Consider the following 13,381-nt stretch of genomic DNA (forward strand, 5'->3'; position numbering starts at 1 on the left):
CTTTGGACCGATTTGCTTCCAATCCGTTCCTCGTTCTCGTAACCAAAGCTAAAGTTCCTTCCTGCACACAGTTGTCAGACCTACTTTTATTATTGTTATTGTTGTTGATTTTTTCGTCCTCAGATCCAAGCCTCTTTGTCATCTTCCTGTTGGTTACCCTGAGGGCATCTGAAGGAGCTTCAGTAGGAAAGACAACTCTCTTGATTGGATGTTTGCCACAGGACTGAGTCCCATGTGGATATTGCCTGAAGCCTTTTTCAGTCTTACTTCCTGTAATTTAGGGCAGAGAAGCAGCCAGCTTTCCTATATCCACGGGAACACTAATGTCTAGATTCCCCCAATTTTCTTTCACTTCTTCTTGGAAACTTGTCATTTTCCCCCTGAACTTATCTCTTTTTTTAAAAAAGTTTTTAAAATTAATTTTAGAAGAAGGAAGAAAGAGAGTGGGAGGGAGATAGAGAGAGAGAGAAACTTTGCACAAAACCTGGTTATGTACCCTGACCAGGAATTGAACCCGAGACCTTTTGATGTATGGGGAGACGCTCCAACCAACTGAGCCACCTGGCCAGGGTTCATCTCTTACTAATAATATCTTGCTACAGACACTGGAGAACAATCAACATACACTAACATTCTGGTTCTTTCTCAGTTTCTCATAGAGCTATGGCCCAGTGGGTACTTGGTCTGCCTTTCAAGGTACTGCAAGAGTTTCCCTAAATATGTTATTCCTGCCTACCCTGGGACTCTTTGTTTTAGTCATTTTTCTAGCCAAGCACTCCTTGCTGCCAGCAAATGTCCTAAGTAATGTGGCCACTGCCTACTTCTCTGACCCACCTCCTTCCACCCACTTCTGCCTCTGTACCAGCCTCAGCCTTCCACCTGCTCCTCAGCAGCACAGGCCTTGCAGGTGCTGGTCCCTCTGCCAACAGCTCTCTGACCCTAAACCTTTTGCCTGGATCCCCCTTCACATATAATTCAGGTCTCCACTCAAACATGGCCACCCCCGGACGTTCCATCTCATTCATTTTTTCATAGCATTTACTGCCACCTGATTCTATCTTCTTTATTTGTACCTGTGGTGGCCTATGTCCCGTTCCCCGTGCATGGAACATTTGTGAGCACAGTCCTTCGGTCTTGTTTGCAAATGTGTCTTGGTGGCAGCTACTTGCTACACAGTCATTATGACAATGTGCCGATACTTGTATAATGCCGTGTACCCAGCACAACTTTAGTTCTTTGTTGGAAACTTTTTGAAATGAAAAATTTCAAAGATACACAAAAGTAGAATATGATACTTGAAATATTAATGTTTATAACATGTAACATTATTATATTTAAAATCATTTTTCTTGAGAGAAAAAAAAAGAATATGATAAACTCCTCATAAAATCTATCACCCAGATTCAACATTATCAAGATTTTGCCACACTTGCTTCATCTATTCTTCCTTTTCTTCCTTCTTTTTCTTTCATTTCTTTTTCCTTTGTTTTGTTGAAATATTTTAAAGAAATCCCAGGCCTCCTGCCATTCATACTTTAATATGTGCATTTTAAATGAACGTTTCTATAATTTCAAGACACTCCTGCACCTTTCAGAATAAGCAATGGCCCCTTAGTGCCATCACAACCGTACTCAGATTTTCCTGGTTGGTCTCTTTGAATTAGAAGCCAGACCAAGTCCACACATTGCATCTGTTATTTCTCTTAAGTCTCCTTCCTGAGCTGTTGACTTGTTGAAGGAAGGAGTGATTATTATGAACTACTCAGCTGAGATGACGAGGGTCTAAAAGGGGACTGGGTAGTGGGGATGAAAAGGAGGAAACAGTCTGAAGAGACCACTTGAGTAGAGTCGTTTGGTTGATGCTGCTTCAGGCATTAGGATGGCGTCATTACTGCTCGAGACACAGGAGTGACAAGAGCAGTGGGGAGGGACCTTGCTCCCTCTCCTAGGGTCTCTGGTATGACAGTTGAAAGGAACCCTTAAATCGGCTCATTGTTTCTTTTGTTTTAGTCACTTGCCAGCCTCCCCCCCCCCCGGTGGGCAGAACATCTGTACAACCCTCCCACATCTTCACAAGATTCCCTCTTCCTCTTGCTACCTCTGAAGCTTGTTAGGAGAAGGTCAGTCCTCATGCATTGTACTTACCATGGTTCCCAGACCAGCTGTGCACCTAAAGTCATGGAATTTTATTTTACTTCTTTAAAAATATGCTTGAGCCCTGGTCAATGTAGCTCTGGTTGGGGGTTGTCTGCTGCATCAAGCGGTCGCTGGTTTGATTTCTGGTCAGGGCACATTAACAAAGGGTATTTTTGCTGGATATGGAATTCTGGGTTGACAGTTGCTTTGTTTGTATAGAACCTTAGGGATGTCATCCTTTATCTCCTGGCCTCCACTGTTCCTGATGAGAGCACAGCCATTATTTGTGTCATTCTTCTCATATCTGTAATATGTCATTTTTCTCTGGATGAGTTCATAATTTTCAGAAGTTTGACTACGATGTGCCTGATGTGACTTTTTTTGCTTGAGGGTTTGCTAAGCTTCCCTAGGTTGATGTGTTTCACCAAATTTGGAAAGTTTTGACCATTTCATCTTCATTTAACTCTTTCTACTCAATTCTCTCCTTCCTTTCCTTCAGGGATTCTAAATATATATATATATATATATATATATATATATATATATATATATATGTTAGACAGCTTTATATTTTCCCACATGTTACTGAGGTTCTGTTTATTTTGTTTCAATCCTTTTTCTCTCTGTTCTTCAGATTGGATAAGTTTTTATGGTTTTGTTTTCAATTCATGGACTCTTACTTCTGCCATCTCCAGCCAGCTGTAAAAGCCATCCAGTGAATTCTTCACTTCAGACATTGTATTTTCAGTCTAGAATTTCCTTTTAAAAATAGTTTTCAGCCATAGCTGGTTTGGCTCAGTGGATAGAGCGTCAGACTGCGGACTGAAGGATCCCAGGTTCAATTCTGGTCAAGGGCACCTGCCTGGGTTGTGGGCTCGATTGGTGTGCAAGAGGCAGCCAATCAATGATTCTCTGTCATCATTGATATTTCTCTCTCTCTCTCCCTCTCCCTTCCTCTCTGAAATCAATAAAAATATATTTTACAAAATAGTTTTCGTTTTTCTGTTAAGATTTTCTGTTTGATTCTCATGAAAAGATATATATTTCCTGGCCCAGGCCAGGTAGCCAAGGTTGTGGGTTTAATACCTGGTCAGGGCATATAGAAAAATCAAACAATGAATGTGTAAATAAGGTGAACAACCAATTTCTCTCTCTCTCTCCCTCCCTCTTTCTCTCTCTAAAATAAATTTTTAAAAATTGTTAATATATTTTTCTTTAACTCAAACACACTTATTATAACTGCTTTAAAGTCCTAGTTTGCTGAGGCAGCATAAGTAAATGCTGGTACTCACATCCTCCTACAACCACATCAAAATTTCAACTAAAATACAGAACAACTATCATTCAGAACCACCTGAGATCTGGCTGACTGGAAGTCCTACAACTAGAGAAGTAAAGAAGAAAGCACATTGAGACTAGTAAGAGGGGCGGGGGCTTGAATCGGGCTGGTCTGACACCACATGTGTCATGTTTTTAATCTGGAGAGATATCTTCTAGTCTGCTGAGGAGGCCTCCTGTGAGGAACAGGGGTCACAGCCCCACTCCAGAACTGTCAGCCCAGAGTTCCAGTGCCAGGGAGAGAAGTCTCCGTAACTTTGGGCTGTAAAAACCAGTGGGGATTGTGGCTGAGTGACACAGAGGCTGCTGGAGTCCCAGGCAATTCCCCTTAAAGGGCCTGCACATAGACTTACTTGAACTCACTCCTTCTGAGCTCCACCACTGAGGCAGCAGTTTGAAAGGATCCAGGGACATACAAGGAGGAACTAAGTTGTCTGGCTTTAGGGCAAGAATTCAGGGGCAGCTTTCTCCCAGATAAAAGTGCTGGGACCTCCCCTCAACAGAACTGACTGTCAGCCATATCTGAGTCTTCATCAACCAGGTCTACACTGTTCATCCCACCCTGGTGATTCCCTCAGACCTGCCCCATCCAAGCTGTTTGTCGTGGCTTTTCCATATGAATGGCCTATCCTGGCTCAGGCTTCTGGCTTTTCTAAAATCTCTCAAACAAGCAGCAGCTGGTGTCAGCATACCCCATACCTCTCAATAAGTGGCTCTAGGACAAGTTCTAGCAGCATTTTGCCAAGGTTCACAGCTTGGCCTCTCCTGGGCATCTCCAAGTCCAACACAAGTAGCAGGCATCTGCAGATCGCTCTGTAGCTGGTGCTGGGTGGCCCCAGGTAGGGCACAGGCAGTGGCTAGCTTTGCATATCCCCAAGGCCCCAGAGCCAGTACACTTGGAAGACAGTTTCAGACCATGCCAGATTACAACTCTATGCATCCATGAGAGACACACTCAAGGACCAGACTCAGTGAGCACCAAAGCCGCACTGAAGCAATGCTGCACTGAGTTCTGCTCCATTGGATCAGTTCCTGCACAGCAGCTCTTCCACTGTAGTCACAGCTGGTCCTCACAGCCAACTGGCCTGGAGGTCAATTCCTCCCAGTGAGGCCAACAACAATCAAGGCTGAACTACAACAAGACAGTGCACACAGCCCACACAGGGGTGCCCAGCTCAAGTGACTAGAGAGGCCAATCCACTGGACATTACAAGACACCTACTATACAAGGCCACTCTACCATTCCAAGAGATATAGCAGTTATACCTAATACATAGAAAAAACACAGGGAAACAGTCAAAATGCAGAGACAAAGAAACATGTCACAAATGAATGAACAGAAGAAATCTCCAGGAAAAAAACTAAGTGAAATGAAATCAAGCAAACTATTAGATACAGAGTTTAAAAAAATGGTTATAAGTTTGCTCAAGGAACTTAATGAGAACTTTAAGGAACTTAGTGAGAATGTCAAGGAACTTCATGAGAATTTCAATGAACTTAGTACCAGTAAGACCATCAAAAACATGCAAAAGGACCAATCAGAAATGCAGGATATACTAACTGAAATGAAGAATAATTTGTAGGTAATCAATAGTAGAGTAGAGGACGCCGAGAATCAAACCAGTGATTTGGAATATGATCAAGCAAAAAACACCCAATCAGAAGAGCAAAAAGACAAAATAATCCAGAGCTACGAAGATAGTGTAAGGAGCCTCTGGACAACTTCAAGTGTGCCAGAAGGAGAAGAGGGGGAGCAAGAAATTGAAAAACTATTTCCTACCTGGTGAAAGAAATAGACTTACAAGTCCAGGAAGTTTCGAGAATCCCAAACAAGGTGAACCCAAAGAGGCCCACACCAAGACACCTCATAATTAAACTGCCAAAGGTTTAACTTAAAAGAGAGAATCTTAAAAGCAGCAAGAGAAAAGCAGGTATTTACCTACAAGGGAGTGCCCATACAACTGTCAACAGATTTCTCAACAGAAACTTTGCAGGCCAGATAAATGTTCAGTGATGAAAAGCAAGGATCTACAACCAAGATTACTTTACCCAGCAAAGCTATCATTTAGAACTGAAGGTCAGATAAAGAGCTTCACAGATAAGAAAAAGCTAAAGGAATTCATCACTGCCAAACCAGTATTACATGAAACGTTGAAGGGTCTTCTTGAAGAATAAGAAGAACAAGAACAAGAACAAGAAGGGGAAGGAGGAGGAGAAGGAGGAGGAGAAGAAGGAGGAGAAGGAGGAGAAGAAGAAGAAGAAGAAATGAAGATCAAAATTATGAACAATAAGCCTTATTCAAAAACATGAATGGTGTGTGTGAGGGAGGCAACCAAGTGATGTGTCTCTCACATCATTGTTTCTATCTCTGTGTCTCTCCCCATACCTTCCACTCTCTAAAAACCAATGGAAAAATATCCTTAGGTGAGGATTAACATATATAGTATATAATATGGACAATAAAATGGTAATAAATAAATAAATAAGGTCCTAGTCTGCTAATTTCAACATCTAGATGAGCTTACCTAGGGGTCCCTGTTCGGGCGCCAGATGCTGGGGTCCAACCCCAGCGGGTCCAGGGGTTCCCCAAGGTGTGGACAGAGTCGGCGAAGAAGGAATGACATGAAGGCAGTGTTCAGTTCATCAGCAGAGTTGGGTTCTCTAGCCAGGATCTCCAGCCAAGTTCTGTAGCCATGTTCTCTTGCTAGGTTCTCCAGCCAGGGTTTCCAAATTCTCCAGCCAGGTTCTGTCACCAGGTTCTTTTGCCATGTTCTGTCTAGGTTCTTCAGCAAAGTTCTGTAGCCAGGTTCTGTCCAGGATCTTTTGCCATGTTCTCTCCCTAGGTTCTGTCTAGGATCTCCAGCCAAGTCCTGTCTCTTGGTTCTCTCTCTAGGTTCTCTGTCTTGTTGTCTTGTTACATCTGTATTTATACCAGTTGATTTTAATCCTGTCAATTTCTATTGCAAAGGTTAGGGCGTTTCTTATCTCCATTCCAGGGAGTAAAGATTATGTAGCTTAAGGGTGATTGTTTGTAGTTAAAGTGATTAACTACCCTCCTGGCACTTAGTTAAGAGGTTTTATCCCCTCCTTAACTTCAGGGAAAAATCCCTACCTGGGAAAACAACCTTTCTCGGAGAGGTGACCTTGGTTAAAACACATAGTGCTAAAGGGAGCAAACATATTAAGAACAGTATGCCATATACGCCAGGTCCCTTGAACAGCAAGGATGGACCGGCTCCGGGCAGTAAGAGATCCTTCTTTTTTACTGCTGCATACTATTCCATGATATAAATGTAACACAGATTTTTATCCACTCATCTACTGATGGGTACTTGGGCTGTTTCCAGATCTTAGCTATTATGAACTAAGGGGTGCATACATTCTTTCTGATTGGTATTTTGGGTTTCTTAGGATATATTCCTAAAAGTGGGATCACTAGGTCAAATGGCAGTTCCATATTCAATTTTTTGAGGAAACTCCATACTGTTTTTCATAATGGCTGCACCAGTCTGCTTTCCTACCAGCAGGGTATTAGGGTTTCCCTTTTCTCCATATCCTCGCCAGCACCTGTCATTTGTTGAGTTGTTGATGGTAGCCATTCTGACAGGTGTGAGATGATACCTCATTGCTATTTTAATTTGCACCTCTCTGATGATCGTGACTTTGAGCATTTTTTCATATGCCTCTTGGCTTTCTGTATGTCTGCTTTGGAGAAGTGTCTATTTAGGTCCCTTGCCCATTTTTTTAAATTGGATTGTCTTCCTTTTGTTAACTTATATGAGTTCCTTATATATTTTGGATATTAACCCATTATCAGATATGTCATTGTCAAATCTGTTCTCCAATACAGTGGGCCTCACTTTTCATTTTGTTGATGGTTTCTTTTGCTGTGCAGTTTTTATTTTGATGTCCCATTTGTTTATTTTCTCCTTAGTTTCCTTTGTTCTAGGAGATGTATCCGTAAACATATTGCTACAAGAGATGTCTGAGATTTTTCTGCTTATGGTTTCTTCTAGGATTTTTATGGTTTCATGACTTACATTTAAGGCTTTTATCCATTTTGAGTTTATTCTTGTGTATGGTGTAAGTTGGTGATTTAGTTTCTTTCTTTCTTTCTTTCTTTCTTTCTTTCTTTCTTTCTTTCTTTCTTTCTTTCTTTCTTTTTTTTTGCATGTATCTTTCCAATTTTCCCAACACTATTTATTGAAGAGACTGTCTTGACTCCATTTTATGTTCTTGCCTTCTTGGTCAAATATTAATTGAGTGTAATGGCTTGGGTCGATTTCTAAGGTCTCTGTTTTGTTTTATTGATCTACATGCCTGTTCTTGTGCCAGTGCCAGGGTTTTTTATTACAGTGGCTTTGGAGTATAACTTGATATCTGGTATTGTGAATCCTCCAACTTTGTTCTTTTTCTCAACATTGCTGTAGCTATTCAGGGTCTTTTTGGGTTCAATATAAATTTCTGATGTATATTTTCTAGTTCTGTGAAATATGCTGTTGGAATTTTAATAGGAATTGCATTGAACTGGTAGATTGCTTTGAGTAGTATAGACATTTTAATGATGTTAATTTTACCAACTCGTGAACACTTGTTTATATCTTCCTCTATCTCTTTCTTCAACGTCCTGTAGTTTTCTGAGTATAAGACTTTTACCTCCTTGGTTAAGTTTATGCCTAAGTATCTTAATTTTTTTTGTTGCAATTGTGTATAGGATTGTTTAGTTTCTCTTTCTGGGAATTCATTATTGGTTATAAAAAGAACATTGATTTCTGAGTATTACTTTTATATCCTGCTACATTGTTTAATTCCTTTATTAAATCTAGTAGTTTTTGGTGGAGTCTTTAGGTTTTCTATGTACAATATCATGTCATCTGCAAATAATGAGAGTTTTACTTCGTCCTTTCCAATTTGGATGCCTTTTTTTCCTTCTTCATGTCTGATCACTATGGCTAGGACTTTCAGTACTATGTTGAATGAGTGGTAAAAGCGGACATCCCTGTCTTGCTCCTTTTCTTAGGGGAAATGTTTTTAGTTTCTGCGCATAGAAACTAAATATGATGTTCACTATGGTTTTGTCACATATGGCCTTTATCGTGTTGAGATATGATCCCTCTTTCCTACTTTGCTGAGATATTTTTTTAAAAAAAATTAAAAATGGGTGTTGTATTTTGTCAAATGCTTTTTCTGCATCTATTGATATGATCAGGTGATTTTTGTCTTTCAGTTTGTTTCTGTGATGTATCATGTTTATTGATTTGTGAATATTTTACCAGCCTTGTATCCCTGGAATAAATACCACTTGGTCATGGTGTATGATCTTTTTAATATATTGCTGGATGCAATTTGCTAATATTTTGTTTAGGATTTTAGTATCTACGTTCATTAGGGATATTGGCCTGTAGTTCTCTTTCTTTTTAGTATTCTTATCTAGTTTTGGAATTAGGATAATACTGGTCTCATAAAAAGAACTTGGAGGTGTTCCTTCCTCTTGGATTTTTGGAATCATTTGAGGAGGATAGGTGTTAGTTATTCTTTTCAGGCTTGGTAAAACGGCACTGTGAAGCTGTCTGGACCAGGACTGTTGTTTGCCAGGAGTTTTTTTTATTACTACTTCTATTTTGTCAGTTGTTATTGGCCTATTCAGGTTTTCTTCCTAATTCAGTTTTGAAAGATTGTATTTTTTTTAGGGATTTTCCCATTTCATCTACATTGTCCAGCTTGTTGGCATATAGTTGCTCATAGTATTTTCTTATAATCCTTTGTATTTCTGTGGTGTCAGTTGTTACTTCACTGCTTTTCTTTCTGATTTTACTTATTTGGGTCCTCTCTCTTTGTTTCTTGATGAGTCTGGCTAGCAGTTCATCCATCTTGTTTATCTTTTCAAAGAACCAACTCTTGATTTCATTGATTTTTTTCTATTTTTTTTTTTTTTTGCCACTGTAATTTATTTCTCCTCTAATCTTTATTGTTTCCTTCCTCCTACTTACTCTGGGCTTTTCTTTTTGTTATCCTTTTAATTATTTAAGTTGTAGGGTTAGATAGTTTATTATTAATTTTTCTTATTTTTTGAGATAGGCCTGTAGTGCTATGAACTTCCCTCTCAGGACTGCTTTTTCTGTGTCCCAGAGATTTTGGGCTATGTTGTGTCCATTTTCATTTGTTGCTAGAAAAATTTTTATTTTTTTCTTGATCTCCGCTAAACCATTCATTGTTTCTTAACATGCTATTTTGCTTCCATGTGTTGAGTGTTTTTGAGTGATATTGCTGCAGTTGATTTATAATTTCATTCCATTGTGATCTGATAAATTGCTTGAGATGATTTCAGTTTTTTTGAATTTGTAGAGAATTGTTTTGTATCCTAACGTGTGGTCTATCTTTGAGAATGACCCAAGTGCACTTAAGAAGAATGTATATTCTGCAGCTTTGGAGTGAAATATTCTATAAATGTCAACTAAATCCATCTGATCTGTGTGTCATTTAGAGTTTCTATCTCCTTGTTAATTTTTTGTCTGGAAAATGTATGCAGTGAAGTCAGCAGGGTGTTAAAGTCCCCTACTATGACTATATTGCTGTCGATTTTTCCCTTAAAGTCCTCTAGAAGTTTTCTTATACATTTAGATGCTCCTATACATTTAGTGCATATATGTTTACCAGAGTTATTGCCTCTTATTGGATTGATCCCTTTAGTAATATGTAGTGACCTTTATTGTATCTTGCAATGGCCTTCATTTTGAAGTTTATTTTGTCAGATATGAATATTGTTATCCCAGCTTATTTTTGTTTCCATGGAAAATTTTTTTTCATCCCTTCACTTTCATCCTGTGTAAGTCTTTTATTCTGAGGTGGGTCTCTTGTAGACAGCATATAGTTGGGTCATGATTTCTTATCCATTTAGCTACCCTGTCTTTTTGATTGGACCATTTAATCTATTTACATTTAAGGTTATTATTGATAAGTACTTATTTATTGCCACTTTAATTCTGTATGCTTAGGTTTCTCTCTCTATATTTATTCTTCTCATTATAGCAGTCCCTTTAGCTTTTCTTACAGTGCTGGTTTGGTGGTGATAAACTCCTTTAGCCTGTTTTGTCTGGAAAGCTCTTTATTTCACCATCTATTTTGAGTGATAGATATAGTAATCTTGGTTTCAGATCCTTGCCTTTTGTTTCCTTGAATAATTCATGCCATTCCTTTCTGGCCCATAGAGTTTCTAATGAGAAATCAGCTGACAGCCTTATGGGAGCTCCTTTTTAGGTAACAAATTGCTTTTCTCTACCTGCCTTTGAGATTCTCTCTTTGTTTTTAATTTTTGGCATTTAAATTATGATGTGCCTGTTTGGGTTCTTCTTGCTTGGGATTCTCTGTGCCTCTTGAATTTGTATAACTTTTTCCTTCCAGGTTAGGGATGTTTTCTGCCTCCAGGTTAGGGAAGTTTTATGCCACTATTTCTTCAAACACATTCTCTATCCTTTGCTCACTTTCTTCCCCTTCTGTCACACCTATTATGCGAATATTGTTCACTTTAATGTTGTCCCACAGCTCCCTTAAGCTGTTCTCCTGTTTTTTCTTTTTGTTCTCTGATAGAGTGACTTTTTGTACCCTGTCTTCTAATTCACTGATCTGATCCTTGGATTCACTAATCTGCGGTATATTCTTCCACTGTGTTCTTTATTAGTGCCATGTCATTCTTCATAGTTACTGTATCTTTTCTCATGCTATTGAGCATCTTTGCCATTATTCTAAACTCTATGTCTGGTAAATTGTCTTATCTGAATTTCATTTATCTCTCCTTCTGGAGAATTCTCTTGTCCTTTCCACTGGGGCTTGTTTTTTTTGTCCCCCATTTTGGCTGCCTGATTGGGTTTGTGTCTGTGTTTTAGGTAGATGTTCTTTGACTCCCAATGTTGAGTGCAGGACAATGTCAGATGCTGTTTGGTACTGGCCCTGAGTGCCCTGTTTGGAGCTATCAGCAACCCACAGCTTGTGGCTCCCTCTGCTGGGGCTGGGGGAAAGGACCAAGATGTGTACCAGAGTCTGCTTTTTCTAGCCCTGTTCCCAGGATTAGATTAGGCAAAAACTCAAAGCCTCCAGAGACCTGCCTCTGCCTGTAGTTCTATTGACACTCAGACTTGAATAGCCTCAGGCTATCGACCACAGGGTGGGGTGAAAGGCCTTCCAATAGGGTGGGACAACTGCCTTCCTCCCAGGCAAAAACCATCTGGATAGCAAAGTTTTGCCACCAGAGAAAGATTTCCTCCACAGAGTAAGGGAGTGACTCAGCACAGGAAACCAGGTGGCTGCCCTCCAAACTCTAACCTCAGACTTTTTAATCATGGCTTCTACTCACACAGTTCCAGTCCACTCTGCCCTCCCTCTGCCAGAGCCCAAGGTGAGTGGCTACACATCAAATTTTGTGAATTTGCCTTTTAAGAGGGTGCCTGCATTTCCATCCATCTCTTGCTTGCAGACAACAACCCTGCTGGCTTTTCACAGCCAGATGTTATGTGTGCACCTTTCTCAGTTCTGGTGCTCTGGGCTGGGGAGCCGAGATTGGGGTTTAAGACCCCAGAGTTCTCAGTGGGAAGACCCCATAACTGAGATACCCATCCAGAACTTTAGCTGCTGCCTATGGGAGCCCAGCAAGCCCTCTTGTATCTCTGCCCCTCCAACCAGTCTCTATGTGGTCTCCACTTTGTGTCCTTGGTTATCAGGGTTCTCTCCAGCTAGTCTTCAGTTGATTTTTCAGAGTGGTTCTTCTTTATTGTAGTTGTATTTCCACTTTGGTCCTGGGACTGTGTCAGTGTAGCTTCTACTTACTCTGCCGCCGTTTTGGAATCTCGGTTTTAGGCTTCTTTAGGATGAGTCTAAAGTCGCCTTTATCTAGGACAGGATTCTTCTCCCCAAAGCCTAACTTTTCTGGTTCCCCAGGTGAATGCTGAGATGATATGTGCTGTGCCAATGAGGTTTCTCTGCTTTGGCTGGAAGGGACTCCTGGCCCTGGGCGACCTCTAATATTTCCTTTCTGCCAGCAACCAATATCTTACAAGGTTGAGCCTGTACCTATGCAATCCAGTTCTTGACCAAAACCAATGGGAAACTTCTGTTATGGGTTAAATTGTGTTCCCCCTTAAATATACTTTGAAGTCTTAATCCCCAATACTTCAAAATGTGACCTTTATATGGGAATTGGGTCTTTAAAATAAAATTAGGTCATTCAGCTAACCTAAACCATTATAACTTGTGTCCTTACAAAAAGGGAAAATTGGACCCAAAGACATGTACACAGAGAGAAAGCCATGTGAAGATGAAGGGAGAGATCAGGGTGATACATCTACAAGCAAAGGAATGTCAAAGATTGACTGCAAATCACCAAGTGCCAGGGAAGAGGCATGGAACAGATTCTCCCTCCCAGCTCTCAAAACAAACCAACCCTGCTGATAGCTTGATCTCAGGCTTCCAGCCCCCAGAACTGTGACAGAATATACTTCTGTTATTTAAGCCACCCAGTTTGTGGTACTTTGTTACAGCAGACCTAGAAAATGAATATACATCCACATATATAGTGAGGACTTTTGGGGTCCTCACTATATCACTCCCTTCTCCCTGCAGCCAACCCCACGAGTTCCATTTGCTTTCACAGCTCCAAGCTCTGGTCTTTGTTTTCTCAGCTCAGTAGGATTGCTGGACTCTTCCTGGGCTCCACCTATCTTTGCTGTAACCAGGAAGTAGTCCTCAGCGAGTGGATGCTGGGCTTGCTTTATGTGTTCCCTTTTCTCAGAGATTGCAGTGCACTGCCTGTTTTCTGATACCCAGAAACAGTTGTGTCGTACACTTTGTTCAGGTTTATAGTTGTTTATGGTGAAAGGCAATCCCAGTATTTGTTACTCCATAGTGGCCATAAATG

This window comes from Myotis yumanensis, unplaced genomic scaffold, assembly GCF_028538775.1.
Source record: "Myotis yumanensis isolate MYYU_CA2020_CCGP unplaced genomic scaffold, mMyoYum1.0.hap1 SCAF_10, whole genome shotgun sequence".
Classification (NCBI taxonomy): domain Eukaryota; kingdom Metazoa; phylum Chordata; class Mammalia; order Chiroptera; family Vespertilionidae; genus Myotis; species Myotis yumanensis.